The 23,675-nt window shown below is 38.2% G+C and overlaps 1 non-coding gene across 1 annotated transcript; it reads left to right on the top strand.

Annotated features, from left to right (window-relative positions):
• Positions 1 to 23,571: 23,571 nt before the first annotated feature.
• On the top strand, positions 23,572 to 23,675 carry LOC112792879 (small nucleolar RNA R71). The gene has a single exon (XR_003197599.1). It is a non-coding gene; the product is annotated as a small nucleolar RNA R71 (small nucleolar RNA).

Genomic DNA, 23,675 nt, shown 5'->3' with positions numbered 1-23,675 from the left:
ACTTTTCCTTTCAATTCTTTGTTGCTATATCTTTGCTCTCTTAGTTCTTCTTGTTAATTTCCTCTAATTTGCTTCTTTTATGTTGATGCACTCTTGTTGGATTTGAATTTCCTTTAATGCAATTTCATGTTTTATATTCCTTTATTGTTCAATTGCTTTATTATTGTTATTTCCTTGCATTTGGTAGTGTTAGAATTTATATTTCTTGTAATTTTATTATACTTTCTTTTTATGCCTACCAAGTGTTTGATAAAATGCTTGGAAGGATGTTAGAGTAGAATTTTCTATTCTTGGCTTGGAATGGTAACTTGGGTGACCTTGAGTTACTAATGTCCAAGTAATTGATAATTGGTGTCCATTTACACTAGCTTTCACTAAGCCAATTAGTAAGTGGCTATGACTAATGGATTAGGATTAATATAGCCCATTTGACTTTCCTTCATTTGTTAGACGATGACTTAATGGGATTGATCCTTGCAATTATCATATTGTGGTTAGTGACAAGGATAAAGATCCTTAACCATCAACCCTTGCCAAGACCTTTTTTTATCATTTGAGTTTCATTTACTTTCTTGTCATTTATATTTCTTGTCCCTTATTCCAAAACCCCAAGAATACTTGACCCATAACCAATAATTGAGCAACTTCCCTGCAATTCCTTGAGAGACGAATCGAGGTTTAAATACTTCGGTTTATTTTTATTGAGGTTTGTACTTGTGACAAACAAATTTTTGATTGAGGAATTGTTTGTTAGTTTAGAACTATACTTGCAACGAGATTTCAATTGAGAAATTCTATTCCGACACAACAATTTCCGTTTCATCATGATCATGCACTAGAAACAGGAAACAGACATAAAACATAATAGAAAACAAAAAATAACATAGGTGAGGGAATTGAGAGATTGGGATCACGTTAGTGATAGTGGGTACTACTCCCTCTGGAGAATCCAATAGGGCGCTTGATTTCTTCTCTGGTAAGCCCCTGTCTCTGTTGCTCTTCTCTCATGACTCTTTGATTTTCTCTTATTTCATGGAGGATGGTGGAGTGATCTTGGTGTCCCATCCTCAGATGATCCATGTTAGAGCTCAATTCTCCTAGAAAAGTATACAATTAGTCCCAATAGCCTTGGGGAGGAAAATGCATCCCTTGAGACATCTCAGGGATTTCTTGTTGAAGCGGCTCTACATGCTCTTATTGAGGTGCATGTGTAGGCTCTCTAGTTTGCTCCATCTTTCTTTTAGTGATGGGCTTGTCCTCCTCAATGGGGATGTCTCCTTCTATGATAATTTCAGCTGAATTGCATAGGTGACAGATCAGGTGGGGAAAAGCCAACCTTGCTAAGGTGGAAGGCTTTTCAACTTTCTTGTACAATTCTTGAGATATTACCTCATGTACCTCCACCTCACTCCCAAGAATGATGTAATTAATCATGATGGCTCTGTCAATGGTCACTTCTAACCTATTGCTAGTAGGAATGATAGAGCATTAGATGAATTCCAACCATCCTCTAGCTACAGGCTTGAGGTCAAGCCTTCTTACTTGGATAGGCTTGTCTTGAGCATCCCTTTTCCACTGAGATCCTTCCACACAAATGTCTTAAAGGACTTGGTCTAGCCTTAGATCAAAATTGACTCTTCTAGTGTAAGGATGTGGGTCTCCTTGCATTATTGGCAAACGGAGCACCAACCTTACACTTTTCGGGCTGAAATCTAAGGGTCGCCCTTGGACCATGGTGCTCCAATTTTTGGGGCTTGGGTTCACGCTTGTATCATGATGTTTAGTGACCCATGCATTGGCATAGAACTCTTGTACCATCAGGATTCCAACTTTTGGGATAAGATTGGTTAGAACATCCCAACCCCTCCTCTGGATTTCTCATCGGATCTCCAGGTACTCATTCTTTTTTAGCCTAAAGGGGACTTCAGGAATCACCCTTTTCTTTACCACTACTTCATAGAAGTGGTCTTGATGAGCTTTGGTGATGAATCTCTCCATCTCCCAAGGTTCGGAGGTGGAAGCCACAGCTTTCCCTTTCCTCTTTCTAGAGGATTCTCTTACTTTTGGTGCAATAAGTGTGAATGGAAAGCAAAAAGCAAGGCTTTTCCAACACCAAACTTAAAAGTATTGCTCGTCCTCGAGCAAAAAAATGGAAGAAAAGAGTAGAAGAAGAAGAGAATGGAGAGATCGAGGGAGAGAGTGTTTCGGCCAAGTGGGGTGACGATCGGATTTCTATTGGTAAAGAAATTCACAAGAATAATCGCGTTGTAAGTATAGTTTCTAAACCAACAAAAATTCTTTCGTACAAAAGATTGTTTGTCACAAGTAACAAAAACCAAAAAAATAATTAACTGAAGTATTCAAACATCGGGTCGTCTTCTCAAGAAATTGTAAGGAGGTGTTCTTATTATTGGTTATGAGTTTGTGTAAATTGGGGTTTTGGATTAAGAAATAAGAAGAGTGAATTATAGAGAAAATAAAATAATAACAATAAAAAGCCTTGACTAGGAGAACATTAATTGGAAGTTCTATCCTTGTTGGAATTTTCTCAAGATCAATTAATAATAGGTTGTTGTTTCTACTTAGTTAACCCTTTTTTTTCTCGAATGAAGGAAAGTCAAGTTAAAAGTTAACTTCTATTCACAAGTCCTAATCTTTTCCCTTGGGAAGAATTAGAGTTAGTTACTAACAAGCCAATCAACAAAGAACCAATTACAATTGAACTCTTGAGTATCCCAACTCAAGGGTCTCCTAATATTAATCAACTCCAAAGCCAGGTTAGGAACCTACTCTACTAACATGAATGCCATTACACCATATCATAACATAAATTGAAGAAAGCAATCATAAATATGAAATATCTCAAATTGCATTAAATAGAGAATCAAATCTAACATGAAGAGTATAAGAGAATTGACTAAAAGAACATTGAACCTGGAACTCAGAAGAAATTGGAAGTATAAATAATAAGAAATCCTAATCCTAATCCTGGATCCTAAGAGAGAGGAGAGAGCCTCTCTCTCTAGAAACTACATCTAAATTATGAAAAGTGAATTATGAGTCGTTCTCCCTTCATTCCTCCACTTTGCAGCCTTTAATATGTGTTTTCTGGGCTTGAAACCGAGCCGGAAATAGCCCATATTTCGCTGTGGGCGAAATCTGTCACGCTGATTTTCGTCACTGCAACGCGTCCGCGTGGAGCACGCATTCGTGTCATGTAGCTGTACGGCCACTATGACAAATTATATATCAAATTGAAGCCCCGGATATTAGCTTTCCAACGCAACTAGAACTGCGTCATTTGGATCTCTGTAGCTCAAGTTATGACCGTTTGAATACAAAGAGGTCTGGCTGAACAGCTTAGCAATTTCTTCAAGTTCTTGTATTCCTTCAACATTTGCATGCTTCCTTTCCATCCTCTAAGTCATTCCTGCCCTGTAATCTCTGAAATCACTTAACACACATATCACGATATCGAATGGTAATAACAGAGGATTAAACATAGCAAAATTAAAGTCCAAAGAAGCATGTTTTCAATCATAGCACAAATCCAGAAAGAAAAAGTAAAACCATGCAAATAGTATGAATAAGTGGGTAAAGAGTTGATAAAAATAACTCAATTGAGCACAAGATAAATCATAAAATAGTGGTTTATCATGGGGGTTTTGGTGTATGAATTGTGTGTTGAAAGGGTTGGAAGAGGGGGTATTTATAAAGGTAGGATGTGGTTAGGTTCGAATGAGAATGGGGAAATTGGGTGGGAAATTTTGAATTTGAAGTGGGTGGGGGTTGGTGGGAGCTTTGATGATTTTGGAAAGAGATATGGATATGATTGGTTGAGGGTTTCTGGGGAAGAGTGTGTGGGGAAGAGTGAAAGTAAGAGAGAGAAGAAAGTGGGTAGGTGGAGATTCTATGGGACCCACTGATCCTGAGAGGCTAGAAAATTCGAATTCCCTGCCCCCTTGTGGGTGTTGTACGCCCAGCTCCTGCTCCTGGTTGGCATTCAACGCCAGCTTCTTATTCCATGTAGGGCATTGAATGCCCATAGGGACTCCTTCCTTGGCATTCAACGCCAGTAATGCTGCTCCCTCTTGGGTGTTGAACGCCCCTCTTGCCTCCTTGTCTGGCGTTCAACGCCAGCAAGGGGTGTACTCCAGGGTGTTCTGCTTCCATCTCTGAACATCTCTATCTCTGTTCTAACTAATGCACATGATCACAAACTCTAAAAAGGAGATAATTCTGAAAAAAAAACTTAATATAACTCAAATAGAAATAACTAAAAATCGGAATACTATAATTATGGCTGGGTTGCCTCCCAACAAGCGCTTCTTTAACGTCACTAGCTTGACGGTCAGCCCCTTTATGAGGATGGATAGGGGCTTAAAACTTCGCCCTTTACAGTGAACTTCTTCCCTGTGCTCTCATGGACGAACTTCATGTGTTCTAGAGATAGAATCTTGTTCATAGTGTGTGGAACCACCGGGCTGTCTATGAAGACAACTCTCATGCTAGGTGAGAGGCCTTCAGTGGAGATTTTCTTATCCCTCCATCCTTTAGGTACCTTTCACTTAGTACCTTCATTCTCAATGCTTGATGATGGTTTTTAGATTTGGTGTTTGAGGGCTTTGTATAGCTCTACACTAAGAGAGAGGGTTGGAACACTAACTATTGCACAGTTGTCTCCTTTTTAGGGAAGGAGTTAGGTTTGGGCATCTTGAACAAGATGTGATCCTCCCATAATTGTAGAACTAGCTCTCCCATTGCCACATCAATTATGGCTTTGGCTGTAGCTAGGAAAGGTCTTCCAAGGATGATGGATTCATCCTGGTCCTCTCTGATGGTATTTTTGTGGAAAAACGAATTTCCAACACACAAATCCAACCGGCAAGTATACCGGGTCGCATCAAGTAGTAATAACTCACTTAGAGTGAGGTCGATCCCACAGGGATTGATGGATCAAGCAATTTTAGTGGGTGATTAGTTTAGTCAAGCTAACATTGAAGTGAATTTGGATGAAGTGTAGCCAACAGAAAGTAAATAGCAAGGAAAATTAAAGTGCAAAAAGTAAAATTGCAAGTAACTTAAAGAACAAGAAAGTAAAATAGCTGAAACTTAAATTGCAAGAAAAGTAAATTGCATCAAATGTAAAGGGGGCTGGGGTGCTGGAAATTAAATGAAAGCAGTAGATCCAAGCTTAGAACAATTGCAGGGAGATTAAAGTGCTTGAAAGTAAATTAGAAGCAATAGAAACAGAAAGGTAAAAATGCAGATGAAATAAAAGCAGCAGATGTAAACAGCAAGGAAAAATTTCTTGAAGGAGCAAACAGAAATTAAGTTCAGCTTAAGTGCAAAATAAAATTGAAAATCTCAGGAAATCATAGAGACTAGAAAACAAGTCTAGATCTCAATTCCTTCCTTGATCAAAGTAGAAGACAACTTGCAGAAGAGAAGAAAGATGAAAGCAGTAAAAGAAACTTCAGATCCAATTTCTCAATTTCCTCAATTATGCAGAAGAACACAAATGAATTTCAGATGGAGAATTGAAACAGAATTCCTTCAATTCTTGATCCAAAATTTAAACAGAAAGGAAAATTAAAAGAGAGAGCTATCTACTACTACTACTCCCTAATGGAGCCAGCCTCTTTCTAATTGAGCCCTTGATGCCTTTATATAGGCTTTACAAAGTGAAAAAATGAAAATAAAATTAAAACAAATTACAAAAATGAAAATCCTAATTTAATTGATCCATGTGCCTTTGAGTGATGATGTGGGCTTTGCTTGCTTTGGATTTGAGGAGAAATGGGTTTGGTTGGCCTTGAGTCAATTTGGAGAGGAATTGAATTTAAATGGAATTTTGATTGAATTTTGGCCCATGAGTGTTTGCTCCCAGGAGGCTGCCCTGCCCTTGTCGAGGGTAGAGTAGGAAATGGTTCATGCGGCCTCATTGCGTGCGTGCTTGGTGCTGGCCGTGCCAAGTTGTGTGCGCGCCCAAGCTCCTTGCCTTTACTTCCTTGAAGGTCTTGTGTTCGAACCTTGGTGAAAGCACTTGAGGAGCAATTTTTCCTTGATTTTCCATGAAGAGAGCACGACATTGCCCTGCTCTCCAAGAGGGCAGAGCAGAAAACTGAGCGCTACTTTGCTTTGGAGTGAGGCTCCAGCTTCGAGCCTTGGTGGAAGCACTTTGGTCCATTTTCGCTTATTTTTTGCCCTTAAAGATGCCTTTCACTCATGCCTCAATTGTGCGCCAAATATGGATTGCTATATATCGTTGGAAAGCTCTGAATGTCAGCTTTCCAAAACAACTGAAAGCACATCAATCGGACGTCTGTAGCTCAAGTTATAGCCCTTTGAAGTAGGCATGGTCATGCTGTGAGCGCCCAGATTTTAACTTAGCGAAAATTTGCTTCCAACCTCACTTTGTTTCATCATGATATTGCCCTGCCCTTGGCAAGAGCAGGGCAGTGTGCACTGATTGCTTATTCTCCTTTGATTTGGTCATGGGCCACACTTTTAAAAGCGTGGCCTAAGGCTCCAAAGTGTGCTCCAACTCCAAAGTGTGTCCCAAAGCTCTTTTTTTCTCCTTTTTCTGTGCTTCTTTGCTTCTTTTTCTTCTTATTTCCTACAAGATTTATAAAATTAAAAGATCAAGGAAATATACCAATTAAGTATAAAAGCATTCAATATTTAAGCACAAATCATCAATTTCTTGTATGAAAAAGCATAGAAAAATAGGTATATGATGACATGTCATCACAACACCAAACTTAAACTTTGCTTGTCCCCAAGCAAGAAAAGAATCATGCAATAAAGATTGACAATCCAAGGTAAGAAGAATAGCAACTCAATGTTCATGGTAAGCTAGTTTTCTAAGCATGCTACAATCACAAAAGAAATGTAAACGATTGATGCTTCTATCTAGCTCAATTTATGAAATCTTTTCCTTATAATTTTTCCTTGAAACAAGCATTTGATTTTTTTTATTAGCTTCTCCTTTTGGGTGCTTTGCCCCATGAGTTAATAACAAAGTTACGACATCTAAATGCTTTGTTTTCAAGTATTACCACTTGATACATAAGCACCACAAGCATTTAATTAGAGGACTTCATTAAGCTCATTTTTCTTTTCTTTTCTTGACTCTCTAATCATTGATGCAAAGAGCCTTGAGCTTTGAGGGAGTGCTTTTGCACTTGAGCCTAGCCTTGACTTCTAAATGTTTTGTTTTCAAGCATTTGGCTTGATACATAAACACCACAAGCACTTAGCAAATAAATTGCTATTGGTACTCAGAGCCTTCAGCTTTCTCATTCCTTCCCTTTTTCTTTTCTTGCTTTAATTGTATTTGCTTCTTCAAGGTTTTCATGATTTCAAAAGATTTCACAAAATGTACTAGATGAAAAACTTCAATTAAATAAAATCCAATGCAATTGAGCAACAATCAATCATACTATCTTTCCAATACTTGTATGCACATGCTAAATTCTTCTTTAATTCCTTGTTTGTTTATGATCATGATGCTTTACTGCTTTTGAACTCACAAAACTCAAGTTGGTAGTCATAATGGTACAGCACCATGTTGTAAATCGAATTCAAGCTATGCTTAGTCATACCACACATGTAAACAGAGAAGATAATAAGACAATCATGCAATTTAAAGTGCTGGAAATAAATGAGAGGAAAAGGAACTTTACAACCTTGCAATTCATCTTCTCTATTGTTGTCATTTTCCTCCCATTCTTCTCCTTCCCATACCAACTCAGAATGCTTGCTCATCCTCAAGCAACAATTAGAACAATGGCTATGGGGCTAAGAAGGATCATGAATGTCTTACACAATGATATGTTAGTAGCACATGTGTTTTAAGCAAGCAAAATTAAAGATAACAATCAAGGCACAAGAGACAAAGACATTTTGATTGCAAACATAAGAGGGTGTGCATGATACATTGCATAAAAAAATAAGTGGCACACCAAACTTAGTGTGACACTTTCACTTGAAATTAATGCAAGTATCTAGTAAGCATTGGAACCAAATTTTGTTGCATAGCAACACCAAACGTAGAATGCAACCATATGTCAATTTATTTGAACTAAAACTAAACAAAAGAAACTGTTATTTGTTGAATACAATCACCAAGCCAAGAATCTGTCATTAATAAAGCTCTCTTGGTAATGTATTAACAAACACAGTAAATAAGCAAACTAAAATGAAAGCATTAAAAATAAAGAATTAACTAAAGTAAACAGAATAACAAAATATCAAACCAAAAGAAAATTAACACTGCAAAGACATTATGGTCATGCAGACAAGTGGTGTTGCTGAATGATTTGCATAGAAAAATAGGTGGCACACCAAACTTAGAATCTTGGTGTGTCACTTTCATTTTTTTTGATTTGATGCAATCGTCCAAAAAGATTGAAAACAATGTGTTGCATGGCAACACCAAACTTAGAATGTAACCATATGCCAATTTATTAAATTTAAACAAAGCAAAGAAAGAAAACAAAGCAGAGAAGAGAAATTATACCTACGGTTGGGTTACCTCCCAACAAGTGCTCTTTTAGTGTCATTAGCTTGACATGTTGTTCTTCACTTTCTTCCTCTTCTTCCAGTTTGTTAAGAGGAATGACCTCAAAGGAGGGAAAGATTCAGCTAGTGTCCCTTGTCTTGGCCTTTCCTCAGCAAGCTTCCTTTTGCAAATGGCTTGATTGATCTTGCTTGCTGGATTAGGGACAAAATTGGTGTTATTGCTAGTTGCCTTCACTTCTTTAGATTCAAGACTTGGTTGTTGTGTGATTATTGGAGTGATTTCTTCATTAAGAGCCTCTTGCATTGGTGGTTCCATGAGCTTTTCCTCTTTGCACTTCTCCACTTCAATTGAATGTGACTTTTCTGGAACGACTTCCTCACTTTCTTGCTCCTCCACTCCTTTCTTTTCACTCAATATTTGACTTAATAGTTCTTTTATGGAGGAGGTTTGTTGTTCTTCCCAAGATTTCTTCATCTCCTCTTCATATTTTTCGATCACAGATTCAAGGGAAGTTTGTGAGGGTTGTGAGTGTTCATATTTCTTTGTCACCTCAAGTGGCTTTTGTGAATATAAAATCCTTGTCTCATGTTCCTCATCTTTCATTGCAATTTCACTTGACACAAGGATCTTTTGTTCTTGTTTTTCCACTTCCTCTCTCATAAATTGATTTTTACTGTTTGATGGTTCTAAGTGTTTCCTTATGTTCTCCAGGTGCACATTTGTCCTCTGACGGAGGATTTCTTTCTTTTTCCAGGCTTGTTCTTGTCTTTCAAAAAATCCTCTGGACTTTTGAAGGAGATCCTCTGAATCACAATTTGAAGAATTATTGAACTCATCACAGTATGGATTACTAAGATTTCTTTGATTTTGACTTCCCAGCCACAATATGAGTAGTTGTTAGACTCATCAAAATCTGGATCATATTGTGTCTCTGGAAGGTGTCCCATTTTAACTGATTGTTCACATTCTTCTTGATATGTCCAGACACCATGAGGATAATGATATAAGTCATTCTGTGGTTTTGGACAGTATCTCATGTGCTCAGCTTGATCAATTTGTGACTCTGGAGCAAGTCTCCATTGATTGAATTGCTCAGAATTTGTATCTTCCTGGTGATATTCCCAACCATCATTAGAATAATGACTTGAATCATATTGAGATGGTGGGCAATATCCCATGAAGTTTGTTTGATTAAAAGATGAGGTGAACTCCATTTGAATTTTGTAGAACACAACACCAATGAAAATTGAAATTACTCATATCAGATATGAGTTTTGCTTAGTGAGGCAAAAACACAAACACCTTGGTTTCAACTTTAAAACAGAGAACAAAAAAAAAGAAATGCTTGATCTAGACTTCTCACCCACTTAATCATTGTTGATCTAATCAATCCCCGGCAATGGCGCCAAAAACTTGATGGTATTTTTGCGAAAAAACAAATTTCCAACATACAAATCCAACCGGCAAGTATACCGGGTCGCATCAAGTAGTAATAACTCACTTAGAGTGAGGTCGATCCCACAGGGATTGATGGATCAAGCAATTTTAGTGGGTGATTAGTTTAGTCAAGCTAACATTGAAGTGAATTTGGATGAAGTGTAGCCAACAGAAAGTAAATAGCAAGGAAAATTAAAGTGCAAAAAGTAAAATTGCAAGTAACTTAAAGAACAAGAAAGTAAAATAGCTGAAACTTAAATTGCAAGAAAAGTAAATTGCATCAAATGTAAAGGGGGCTGGGGTGCTGGAAATTAAATGAAAGCAGTAGATCCAAGCTTAGAACAATTGCAGGGAGATTAAAGTGCTTGAAAGTAAATTAGAAGCAATAGAAACAGAAAGGTAAAAATGCAGATGAAATAAAAGCAGCAGATGTAAACAGCAAGGAAAAATTTCTTGAAGGAGCAAACAGAAATTAAGTTCAGCTTAAGTGCAAAATAAAATTGAAAATCTCAGGAAATCATAGAGACTAGAAAACAAGTCTAGATCTCAATTCCTTCCTTGATCAAAGTAGAAGACAACTTGCAGAAGAGAAGAAAGATGAAAGCAGTAAAAGAAACTTCAGATCCAATTTCTCAATTTCCTCAATTATGCAGAAGAACACAAATGAATTTCAGATGGAGAATTGAAACAGAATTCCTTCAATTCTTGATCCAAAATTTAAACAGAAAGGAAAATTAAAAGAGAGAGCTATCTACTACTACTACTCCCTAATGGAGCCAGCCTCTTTCTAATTGAGCCCTTGATGCCTTTATATAGGCTTTACAAAGTGAAAAAATGAAAATAAAATTAAAACAAATTACAAAAATGAAAATCCTAATTTAATTGATCCATGTGCCTTTGAGTGATGATGTGGGCTTTGCTTGCTTTGGATTTGAGGAGAAATGGGTTTGGTTGGCCTTGAGTCAATTTGGAGAGGAATTGAATTTAAATGGAATTTTGATTGAATTTTGGCCCATGAGTGTTTGCTCCCAGGAGGCTGCCCTGCCCTTGTCGAGGGCAGAGCAGGAAATGGTGCATGCGGCCTCATTGCGTGCGTGCTTGGTGCTGGCCGTGCCAAGTTGTGTGCGCACCCAAGCTCCTTGCCTTTACTTCCTTGAAGGTCTTGTGTTCGAACCTTGGTGAAAGCACTTGAGGAGCAATTTTCCTTTGATTTTCCATGAAGAGAGCACGACATTGCCCTGCTCTCCAAGAGGGCAGAGCAGAAAATTGAGCGCTACTTTGCTTTGGAGTGAGGCTCCAGCTTCGAGCCTTGGTGGAAGCACTTTGGTCCATTTTCGCTTATTTTTTTCCCTTAAAGATGCCTTTCACTCATGCCTCAATTGTGCGCCAAATATGGATTGCTATATATCGTTGGAAAGCTCTGAATGTCAGCTTTCCAAAACAACTGAAAGCACATCAATCGGACGTCTGTAGCTCAAGTTATAGCCCTTTGAAGTAGGCATGGTCATGCTGTGAGCGCCCAGATTTTAACTTAGCGAAAATTTGCTTCCAACCTCACTTTGTTTCATCATGATATTGCCCTGCCCTTGGCAAGAGCAGGGCAGTGTGCACTGATTGCTTATTCTCCTTTGATTTGGTCATGGGCCACACTTTTAAAAGCGTGGCCTAAGGCTCCAAAGTGTGCTCCAACTCCAAAGTGTGTCCCAAAGCTCTTTTTTTCTCCTTTTTCTGTGCTTCTTTGCTTCTTTTTCTTCTTATTTGCTACAAGATTTATAAAATTAAAAGATCAAGGAAATATACCAATTAAGTATAAAAGCATTCAATATTTAAGCACAAATCATCAATTTCTTGTATGAAAAAGCATAGAAAAATAGGTATATGATGACATGTCATCACAACACCAAACTTAAACTTTGCTTGTCCCCAAGCAAGAAAAGAATCATGCAATAAAGATTGACAATCCAAGGTAAGAAGAATAGCAACTCAATGTTCATGGTAAGCTAGTTTTCTAAGCATGCTACAATCACAAAAGAAATGTAAACGATTGATGCTTCTATCTAGCTCAATTTATGAAATCTTTTCCTTATAATTTTTCCTTGAAACAAGCATTTGATTTTTTTTATTAGCTTCTCCTTTTGGGTGCTTTGCCCCATGAGTTAATAACAAAGTTACGACATCTAAATGCTTTGTTTTCAAGTATTACCACTTGATACATAAGCACCACAAGCATTTAATTAGAGGACTTCATTAAGCTCATTTTTCTTTTCTTTTCTTGACTCTCTAATCATTGATGCTCAGAGCCTTGAGCTTTGAGGGAGTGCTTTTGCACTTGAGCCTAGCCTTGACTTCTAAATGTTTTGTTTTCAAGCATTTGGCTTGATACATAAACACCACAAGCACTTAGCAAATAAATTGCTATTGGTACTCAGAGCCTTCAGCTTTCTCATTCCTTCCCTTTTTCTTTTCTTGCTTTAATTGTATTTGCTTCTTCAAGGTTTTCATGATTTCAAAAGATTTCACAAAATGTACTAGATGAAAAACCTCAATTAAATAAAATCCAATGCAATTGAGCAACAATCAATCATACTAGCTTTCCAATACTTGTATGCACATGCTAAATTCTTCTTTAATTCCTTGTTTGTTTATGATCATGATGCTTTACTGCTTTTGAACTCACAAAACTCAAGTTGGTAGTCATAATGGTACAGCACCATGTTGTAAATCGAATTCAAGCTATGCTTAGTCATACCACACATGTAAACAGAGAAGATAATAAGACAATCATGCAATTTAAAGTGCTGGAAATAAATGAGAGGAAAAGGAACTTTACAACCTTGCAATTCATCTTCTCTATTGTTGTCATTTTCCTCCCATTCTTCTCCTTCCCATACCAACTCAGAATGCTTGCTCATCCTCAAGCAACAATTAGAACAATGGCTATGGGGCTAAGAAGGATCATGAATGTCTTACACAATGATATGTTAGTAGCACATGTGTTTTAAGCAAGCAAAATTAAAGATAACAATCAAGGCACAAGAGACAAAGACATTTTGATTGCAAACATAAGAGGGTGTGCATGATACATTGCATAAAAAAATAAGTGGCACACCAAACTTAGTGTGACACTTTCACTTGAAATTAATGCAAGTATCTAGTAAGCATTGGAACCAAATTTTGTTGCATAGCAACACCAAACTTAGAATGCAACCATATGTCAATTTATTTGAACTAAAACTAAACAAAAGAAACTGTTATTTGTTGAATACAATCACCAAGCCAAGAATCTGTCATTAATAAAGCTCTCTTGGTAATGTATTAACAAACACAGTAAATAAGCAAACTAAAATGAAAGCATTAAAAATAAAGAATTAACTAAAGTAAACAGAATAACAAAATATCAAACCAAAAGAAAATTAACACTGCAAAGACATTATGGTCATGCAGACAAGTGGTGTTGCTGAATGATTTGTATAGAAAAATAGGTGGCACACCAAACTTAGAATCTTGGTGTGTCACTTTCATTTTTTTTTATTTGATGCAATCATCCAAAAAGATTGAAAACAATGTGTTGCATGGCAACACCAAACTTAGAATGTAACCATATGCCAATTTATTAAATTTAAACAAAGCAAAGAAAGAAAACAAAGCAGAGAAGAGAAATTATACCTACGGTTGGGTTACCTCCCAACAAGTGCTCTTTTAGTGTCATTAGCTTGACATGTTGTTCTTCACTTTCTTCCTCTTCTTCCAGTTTGTTAAGAGGAATGACCTCAAAGGAGGGAAAGATTCAGCTAGTGTCCCTTGTCTTGGCCTTTCCTCAGCAAGCTTCCTTTTGCAAATGGCTTGATTGATCTTGCTTGCTGGATTAGGGACAGAATTGGTGTTATTGCTAGTTGCCTTCACTTCTTTAGATTCAAGACTTGGTTGCTGTGTGATTATTGGAGTGATTTCTTCATTAAGAGCCTCTTCCATTGGTGGTTCCATGAGCTTTTCCTCTTTGCACTTCTCCACTTCAATTGAATGTGACTTTTCTGGAACGACTTCCTCACTTTCTTGCTCCTCCACTCCTTTCTTTGCACTCAATATTTGACTTAATAGTTCTTTTATGGAGGAGTTTTGTTGTTCTTCCCAAGATTTCTTCATCTCCTCTTCATATTTTTCGATCACAGATTCAAGGGAAGTTTGTGAGGGTTGTGAGTGTTCATATTTCTTTGTCACCTCAAGTGGCTTTTGTGAATATAAAATCCTTGTCTCATGTTCCTCATCTTTCATTGCAATTTCACTTGACACAAGGATCTTTTGTTCTTGTTTTTCCACTTCCTCTCTCATAAATTGATTTTTACTGTTTGATGGTTCTAAGTGTTTCCTTATGTTCTCTAGGTGCACATTTGTCCTCTGACGGAGGATTTCTTTCTTTTTCCAGGCTTGTTCTTGTCTTTCAAAAAATCCTCTGGACTTTTGAAGGAGATCCTCTGAATCACAATTTGAAGAATTATTGAACTCATCACAGTATGGATTACTAAGATTTCTTTGATTTTGACTTTCCCAGCCACAATATGAGTAGTTGTTAGACTCATCAAAATCTGGATCATATTGTGTCTCTGGAAGGTGTCCCATTTTAACTGATTGTTCACATTCTTCTTGATATGTCCAGACACCATGAGGATAATGATATAAGTCATTCTTTGGTTTTGGACAGTATCTCACGTGCTCAGCTTGATCAATTTGTGACTCTGGAGCAAGTCTCCATTGATTGAATTGCTCAGAATTTGTATCTTCTTGGTGATATTCCCAACCATCATTAGAATAATGACTTGAATCATATTGTGATGGTGGGCAATATCCCATGAAGTTTGTTTGATTAAAAGATGAGGTGAACTCCATTTGAATTTTGTAGAACACAACAATGAAAATTGAAATTACTCATATCAGATATGAGTTTTGCTTAGTGAGGCAAAAACACAAACACCTTGGTTTCAACTTTAAAACAGAGAACAAAAAAAAAAGAAAATGCTTGATCTAGACTTCTCACCCACTTAATCATTGTTGATCTAATCAATCCCCGGCAATGGTGCCAAAAACTTGATGGTATTTTTGCGAAAAAATGAATTTCCAACACACAAATCCAACCGGCAAGTATACCGGGTCGCATCAAGTAGTAATAACTCACTTAGAGTGAGGTCGATCCCACAGGGATTGATGGATCAAGCAATTTTAGTGGGTGATTAGTTTAGTCAAGCTAACATTGAAGTGAATTTGGATGAAGTGTAGCCAACAGAAAGTAAATAGCAAGGAAAATTAATGTGCAAAAAGTAAAATTGCAAGTAACTTAAAGAACAAGAAAGTAAAATAGCTGAAACTTAAATTGCAAGAAAAGTAAATTGCATCAAATGTAAAGGGGGCTGGGGTGCTGGAAATTAAATGAAAGCAGTAGATCCAAGCTTAGAACAATTGCAGGGAGATTAAAGTGCTTGAAAGTAAATTAGAAGCAATAGAAACAGAAAGGTAAAAATGCAGATGAAATAAAAGCAGCAGATGTAAACAGCAAGGAAAAATTTCTTGAAGGAGCAAACAGAAATTAAGTTCAGCTTAAGTGCAAAATAAAATTGAAAATCTCAGGAAATCATAGAGACTAGAAAACAAGTCTAGATCTCAATTCCTTCCTTGATCAAAGTAGAAGACAACTTGCAGAAGAGAAGAAAGATGAGAGCAGTAAAAGAAACTTCAGATCCAATTTCTCAATTTCCTCAATTATGCAGAAGAACACAAATGAATTTCAGATGGAGAATTGAAACAGAATTCCTTCAATTCTTGATCCAAAATTTAAACAGAAAGGAAAATTAAAAGAGAGAGCTATCTACTACTACTACTCCCTAATGGAGCCAGCCTCTTTCTAATTGAGCCCTTGATGCCTTTATATAGGCTTTACAAATTACAAAAATGAAAATCCTAATTTAATTGATCCATGTGCCTTTGAGTGATGATGTGCGCTTTGCTTGCTTTGGATTTGAGGAGAAATGGGTTTGGTTGGCCTTGAGTCAATTTGGAGAGGAATTGAATTTAAATGGAATTTTGATTGAATTTTGGCCCATGAGTGTTTGCTCCCAGGAGGCTGCCCTGCCCTTGTGGAGGGCAGAGCAGGAAATGGTGCATGCGGCCTCATTGCGTGCGTGCTTGGTGCTGGCCGTGCCAAGTTGTGTGCGCGCCCAAGCTCCTTGCCTTTACTTCCTTGAAGGTCTTGTGTTCGAACCTTGGTGAAAGCACTTGAGGAGCAATTTTTCCTTGATTTTCCATGAAGAGAGCACGACATTGCCCTGCTCTCCAAGAGGGCAGAGCAGAAAATTGAGCGCTACTTTGCTTTGGAGTGAGGCTCCAGCTTCGAGCCTTGGTGGAAGCACTTTGGTCCATTTTCGCTTATTTTTGGCCCTTAAAGATGCCTTTCACTCATGCCTCAATTTTGCGCCAAATATGGATTGCTATATATCGTTGGAAAGCTCTGAATGTCCGCTTTCCAAAGCAACTGAAATCACATCAATCGGACGTCTATAGCTCAAGTTATAGCCCTTTGAAGTAGGCATGGTCATGCTATGAGCGCCCAGATTTTAACTTAGCGAAAATTTGCTTCCAACCTCACTTTGTTTCATCATGATATTGCCCTGCCCTTGGCAAGAGCAGGGCAGTGTGCGTTGATTGCTTATTCTCCTTTGATTTGGTCATGGGCCACGCTTTTAAAAGCGTGGCCTAAGGCTCCAAAGTGTGCTCCAACTTCAAAGTGTGTCCCAAAGCTCTTTTTTTCTCCTTTTTTTGTGCTTCTTTGCTTCTTTTTCTTCTTATTTCCTACAAGATTTATAAAATTAAAAGATCAAGGAAATATACCAATTAAGTATAAAAGCATTCAATATTTAAGCACAAATCATCAATTTCTTGTATGAAAAAGCATAGAAAAATAGGTATATGATGACATGTCATCACTCTCTAGTATCTAAGATTATAAAATCTGCAGGGATGTAAAGGTTTTCAACCTTTACTAAGACAACCTCTACCAGACCATATGCCTTTTTCAGTAACTTATTGGTGGACAAAATTGTGATCATCAACAATGGCTCCAAAGACTTCGTAGCGCTCTCAAACGTGAATCACACTTAGTCACAACTCCGCACAACTAACTAGCAAGTGTATTGGGTCGTCCAAGTAATACCTTACGTGAGTAAGGGTCGATCCCACAGAGATTGTTGGTATGTAGCAAGCTATGGTCATCTTGTAAATCCCAGTCAGGCGGATTTAACTATATTAAGAGATTATTGGATTTTCGAATAATAATAAATAAATAAAATAGAAAATAAAGATAAAGTTACTCATGTAATTCAATGGTGGGAATTTCAGATAAGTGCGTGGAGGTGCTTGTCCCTGTTGGATCTCTGCTTTCCTACTGTCTTCCTTCAATCCTTCTTATTCCTTTTCATGGCAAGCTGTATGTAGGGCATCACTGTTGTCAATGGCTACATCCCATCCTTTCAGTAAAAATGATCCAAATGCTCTGTTACAGCACGGCTAATCATCTGTTGGTTCTCGATCATGTTGGAATAGAATTCCTTGATTCTTTTGCGTTTGTCATCACGCCCAACAATTGTGAGTTTGAAGCTGGTCACAGTCATTCAATTCTGGAATCCTACTCGAAATACCACAGACAAGGTTAGACTTTCCGGATTTCCATGAATGCCGCCATCTATTTTAGCTTATACCACGAAGATTCTGATTAAGGAATCCAAGAGATATGCGCCCGGTCTAAGGTAGAACGGAAGTGGTTGTCAGTCACGCGCGTTCATAGGTGAGAATGATGATGAGTGTCACGAATCATCACATTCATCATGTTGAAGTGCAACGAATATCTTAGAACAAGAATAAGTCGAATTGAATAAAAAATAGAAGTACTTGCATTAAAACTCGAGGTACAGCAGAGCTCCACACCCTTAATCTATGGTGTGTAGAAACACCACCGTTGAAAATACATAAGTGATGAAGGTCCAGGCATGGCCAAGAGGCCAACCCCCAAAACATGATCACAGGATCAAAAATACAATCCAGGATGAAAATATAATAGTAAAAAGTCCTATTTATACTAGACTAGCTACTAGGGTTTACAGAAGTAAGTAATTGATGTAGAAATCCACTTCCAGGGCCCACTTGGTGTGTGCTTTGGCTGAGCTTGAACTTTACACCAGCTAAGGCTTCTATTGGAGTTGAACGCCAAGTTGTAACGTATTTTTGGCGTTCAACTCTGGTTTGTGACGTGTTTCTGGCGTTTGACTCCAGAATGCAGCGTAGAACTGGCGTTGAGCGCCAGTTTGCGTCATCTAATCTCGAATAAAGTATAGACTACTATATATTGCTGGAAAGCTCTGGATGTCTAATTTCCAACGCCATTGATAGCACGCCATTTGAAGTTCTGTAGCTCTAGAAAATCCATTTTGAGTGCAGGGAGGTCAGAATCCAACAGCATCAGCAGTCCTTTGTCAGCCTTTTATCAGAGTTTTGCTCAGGTCCCTCAATTTCAGCCAGAAATTACCTGAAATCACAGAAAAACACACAAACTCATAGTAAAGTCCACAAATGTGAATTTAGCATAAAAACTAAAGAAAACATCCCTAAAAGTAGCAAGATTATACTAAAAACTACCTAAGAACAATGCCAAAGAGCGTATAAATTATCCGCTCATCACAATGCCAAACTTAAATTGTTGCTTACCCCCAAGCAACTAAAAATCAAATAGGATAAAAAGAAGATAATATACTATAAATACCAAAATATCAATGAATATTAGTTTTAATTAGATGAGCGGGACTTGTAGCTTTTTGCTTCTGAATAGTTTTGGCATCTCACTTTATCCTTTGAAGTTTAGAATGATTGGCATCTATAGGAACTTAGAATTTCAGATAGTGTTATTGATTCTCCTAGTTAATTTTGTTGATTCTTGAACACAGCTACTTTTATGAGTCTTGGTCGTGGCCCTAAGCACTTTGTTTTCTATTATTACCACCAGATACAAAAATGCCACAGACACATGACTGGGTGAACCTTTTCAGATTGTGACTCAGCTTTGCTAGACTCCCTAGTTAGAGGTGTCCAGAGATCTTAAGCACACTCTTTTTGCTTTGGATCACGACTTTAACCACTCAGTCTCAAGCTTTTCACTTGGACCTGCATGCCACAAGCACATGGTTAGGGACAGCTTGATTTAGCCGCTTAGGCCTGGATTTTATTTCATTGGGCCCTCCTATCCATTGATGCTCAAAGCCTTGGATCCTTTTTACCCTTGCCTTTTGGTTTTAAGGGTTACTAGCTTTTTCTGCTTGCTTTTTCTTTTTCTAAAATTTTTTTGCCATTTTTTCGCAAGCTTTTGCTATTCACTGCTTTTTCTTGCTTCAAGAATCAATTTTATGATTTTTTAGATTATCGATAGCATTTCTCTTTGTTCATCATTCTTTCAAGAGCCAACAATTTTAACATTCATAAACAACAAGATAAAAAATATGCACTGTTCAAGCATTCATTCAGAAAACAAAAAGTATTGTCACCACATCAATATAATTAAACTAATTTCAAGGACAATTTTCGAAATTTGTGTACTTCTTGTTCTTTTGATTTAAAAAACATTTTTCATTTAAGAGAGGTGAAGGATTTATGGAATTTATTCATAGTTTTAAGACATAGTTATTACATACTAATGATCATGAAGTAAAGATACAAAACATAGATAAAAACAAAAAAAAAACAGAAAAAATAAGAACAAGGAATGAATCCACCTTAGTGGCGTCTTCTTCTTGAAGGACCAATGATGTCCTTAAGCTCTTCTATGTCCCTTCCTTCCCTTTGTTGCTCCTCGCTCATTGCTCTTTGATCTTCTCTAATTTCATGGAGAATGATGGAGTGCTCTTGATGTTCCACCCTTAATTGATCCACATTGTAACTCAAATCTTCTAAGGAAGTGTTGAGTTGTTCCCAATAGTTGTTGGGAGGAAAGTGCATCCCTTGAGGCATCTCCAGGATTTCTTGGTGATGAGCTTCCTCACGTGTCTCTTGGGTTCCATGAGTGGGCTCTCTTGTTTACTCCATCCTTTTCTTAGTGATGGGCTTGTCCTCCTCAATGAGGATGTCTCCTTCTATGATAACTCCAGCTGAGTAACATAGATGGCAAATAAGATGAGGAAAAGCTAGCCTTGCCAAAGTAGAGGACTTATCGGCTATTTTGTAGAATTCATGGGAGATGACTTCATGAACTTCTACTTCCTCTCCATTCATGATGCTATGAATCATGATGGCCCGATCCACAGTAACTTCAGATCGGTTGCTAGTGGGGATGAGGGAGCGTTGGATGAACTCCAACCATCCTCTAGCCACAGGCTTGAGGTCTAGTCTTCTTAGTTAAACCGGCTTGCCTTTGGAATCTCTTTTCCATTGAGCTCCTTCCACACATATGTCCATAAGGACTTTGTCTAACCTTTGATTAAAGTTGACCCTTCTAGTGTAGGGGCGTGCATCTCCTTGCATCATGGGCAAGTTGAATGCCAACCTCACATTTTCCGGACTAAAATCTAAGTATTTCCCCCGAACCATTGTAAGATAATTCTTTGGGTTCGGGTTCTTACTTTGATCATGGTTCCTAGTGATCCATGCATTCGCATAAAACTCTTGAACCATTAAGATTCTGACTTGTTGGATGGGGTTGGTTAGAACTTCCCAACCTCTTCTTTGGACGTCATGTCGGATCTCTGGATACTCATTTTTCTTGACCTTGAAAGGGACCTCGGGGATCACCTTCTTCTTGGCCACAACATCATAGATGAATCTTTCCATCTCCCATGACTCGGAGGTGGAAGCTTTTGCCTTCCCTTTCCCTTTTCTAGAGGTTTCTCCGGTCTTAGGTGCCATCAATGGTAATGGAAAAACAGAAAGCTATGCTTTTACCACACCAAACTTAAAATATTGCTCGCCCTCGAGCAAGAGAAGAAAGAAAAGAAGAAGAAGAAGAGAAAATATGGAGGAGAGTGAGGGGGAGGTATATTCGGCCAAGGTGTAGAAGAGGGGGTTGTGTTGTGTGAAAATTAAGGAGAATGGAGGGGTTTATATAGGGAGAGGAGAGGGAGTAGGTTCGGCCATTTAGGGTGGGTTTGGGTGGGAAAGAAATTTGAATTTTGAAGGTAGGTGGGGTTTATGGGGAAGAGTGGATGGATGTGAGTGGTGAAGGGGGTAATTAGGAAGAGAGATTAAGGTGATTGGTGAAGGGTTTTTGGGAAAGTGTGTTATAGGATTATTAGGAGGTAAGGTGAGAATATAGTAGGTGGGGATCCTGTGGGATCCACAGATACTGAGATGATCCTGTGGGGTCCACAGATCCTGAGGTGTCAACAATTAACATCCCTGCACCAATTAGGCATGACGAAATGCCCTTGCATGCAATCCTGGCGTTTAAATGCCGAAGTGATGCATGTTCTGGGCGTTCAATGCCCGTGTGTAGCATGTTTCTGGCGTTGAACGCCAGTTCCATGCTTGTTTCTGGCGTTCGGCGCCAGCTCTCCTCAGGGTGCATTCCTAGCGTTTGAACACCGGGATGTTGCTTGTTTCTGGCATTCAGCGCCAGATCCATGCTCTGTTCTGGTGTTGAACGCCAGCCAGATGCTCCTTACTGGCGTTTAAACGCCAGTAAGTCCTTCCTCTAGGGTGTATTTTTCTTCTGCTGTTTTTGATTCTGTTTTTAATTTTAATATTTTTTTCATGACTCCATATGATCATGAACCTAATAAAACATAAAAGAACAATGAAAATAAAATAAAATTAGATAAATAAAAATTGGGTTGCCTCCCAACAAGCACTCTTTTAATGTCACTAGCTTAACAGTGGGCTCTCTTGGAGCCACAAAGGTGATCAGGACAATGTTGTGGACTCCCAACACCAAACTTAGAGTTTGGATATGGGGGTTCAACACCAAACTTAGAGTTTGGTTGTGGCCTCCCAACACCAAACATAGAGTTTGATTGTGGAGGCTCTGTTTGACTCTGTACTGAGAGAAGCTTACTGTGCCTCTTTTCCATGTTTATAGAAGAGCACCCTTGGGTCTTAAACACAAGGTAGTCCCGATTCAATTAAAGGACTAACTCTCCTCTGTTAACATCTATCACAGCTCCTACTGTGGCCAGGAAAGGTCTCCCAAGGATGATGCATTCATCCTCCTCCTTCCTAGTGTCTAAGATTATGAAATTAGCAGGGATGTAAAGGCCTTCAACCTTCACTAGCATGTCCTCTACCAATCCATAAGCTTGTCTTACTAACTTGTCTGCCATTTGTAATGAGAATATGGCAGGTTGTACCTCAATGATCCCTAATTTCTCCATTACAGAGAGTGGCATAAGATTTATGCCTGACCCCAGGTCACACAGAGCCTTGTTAAAGGTCATAGTGCCTATGGTACAGGGTATTAAGAATTTGCCTGGATCTTGTCTCTTTTGAGGTAAAGTTTTCTGAATCCATGTATCTAGTTCACTAATGAGCAACGGAGGTTCACCTTCGCAAGTCTCAATATCAAACAACATGGCATTCAGCTTTATGATGGGTCCTAGATATTGAGCAACTTGCTCTCCAGTCACATCTTCATCCTTTTCTGAGGAAGAATAGTCTTCAGAGCTCATGAATGGGAGAAGGAGATTTAGTTGGATCTCTATGGTCTCTATATGAGCCTCAGATTCCTTTAGATCCTCAATAGGGAACTCCTTCTTGCTTGAGAGACGTCCCATGAGATCTTCCTCATTGGGATTTGCGTCCTCTCCCTCCTCTTTGCATTCGGCCATATTGATTATATCAATGGCCTTGCACTCTCTTTTTGGATTTTCTTCAGTATTGCTTGGGAGAGTACTAGGAGGGGTTTCAGTGATTTTCTTACTCAGCTGGCCCACTTGTGCCTCCAGATTTCTGATGGAGGACCTTGTTTCATTCATGAAACTTAAAGTGGCCTTAGACAAATCAGAGACTAAGTTTGCTAAGTTAGAGGTATTCTGTTCAAAATTCTCTGTCTGTTGCTGAGAAGATGATGGATAAGACTTGATATTGCTGAGCCTATTTCTTCCACCATTATTAAAGCCTTGTTGAGGCTTTTGTTGATCCTTCCATGAGAAATTCAGATGATTTCTCCATGATGAATTATAGGTGTTTCCATAAGGTTCACCCATGTAATTTACCTCTGCCATTGCAGGGTTTTCAGGATCATAAGCTTCTTCTTCAGAAGATGTCTCTTTAGTACTGTTGGATGCATTTTGCCATCCATTCAGACTTTGAGAAATCATGTTGACTTACTGAGTCAACACTTTATTCTGAGCCAATATGACATTCAGAGCATCAATTTCAAGAACTCCCTTCCTCTGAGGCGTCCCATTATTCATGGAATTCCTCTCAGAAGTGTACATAATTGGTTATTTGCAACTATGTCAATAAGTTCTTGAGCTTCTGCAAGCGTTTTCTTTAGGTGAATGGATCCACCTGCAGAGTGGTCCAATGACATCTTGGAAAACTCAGATAGACCATAATAGAATATATCTAATATGGTCCACTCTGAAAATATTTCAGAAGGACATTTTTTGGTCATCTGCTTGTATCTTTCCCAAGCTTCATAGAAGGATTCACCATCTTTTTGCTTGAAGGTATGAACATCCACTCTAAGCTT

This window comes from Arachis hypogaea, chromosome 3, assembly GCF_003086295.3.
Source record: "Arachis hypogaea cultivar Tifrunner chromosome 3, arahy.Tifrunner.gnm2.J5K5, whole genome shotgun sequence".
Taxonomy (NCBI): domain Eukaryota; kingdom Viridiplantae; phylum Streptophyta; class Magnoliopsida; order Fabales; family Fabaceae; genus Arachis; species Arachis hypogaea.
The sequence above is the reverse complement of the archived record's forward strand: the minus strand, read 5'-3'. Positions and strand labels throughout refer to the sequence as shown.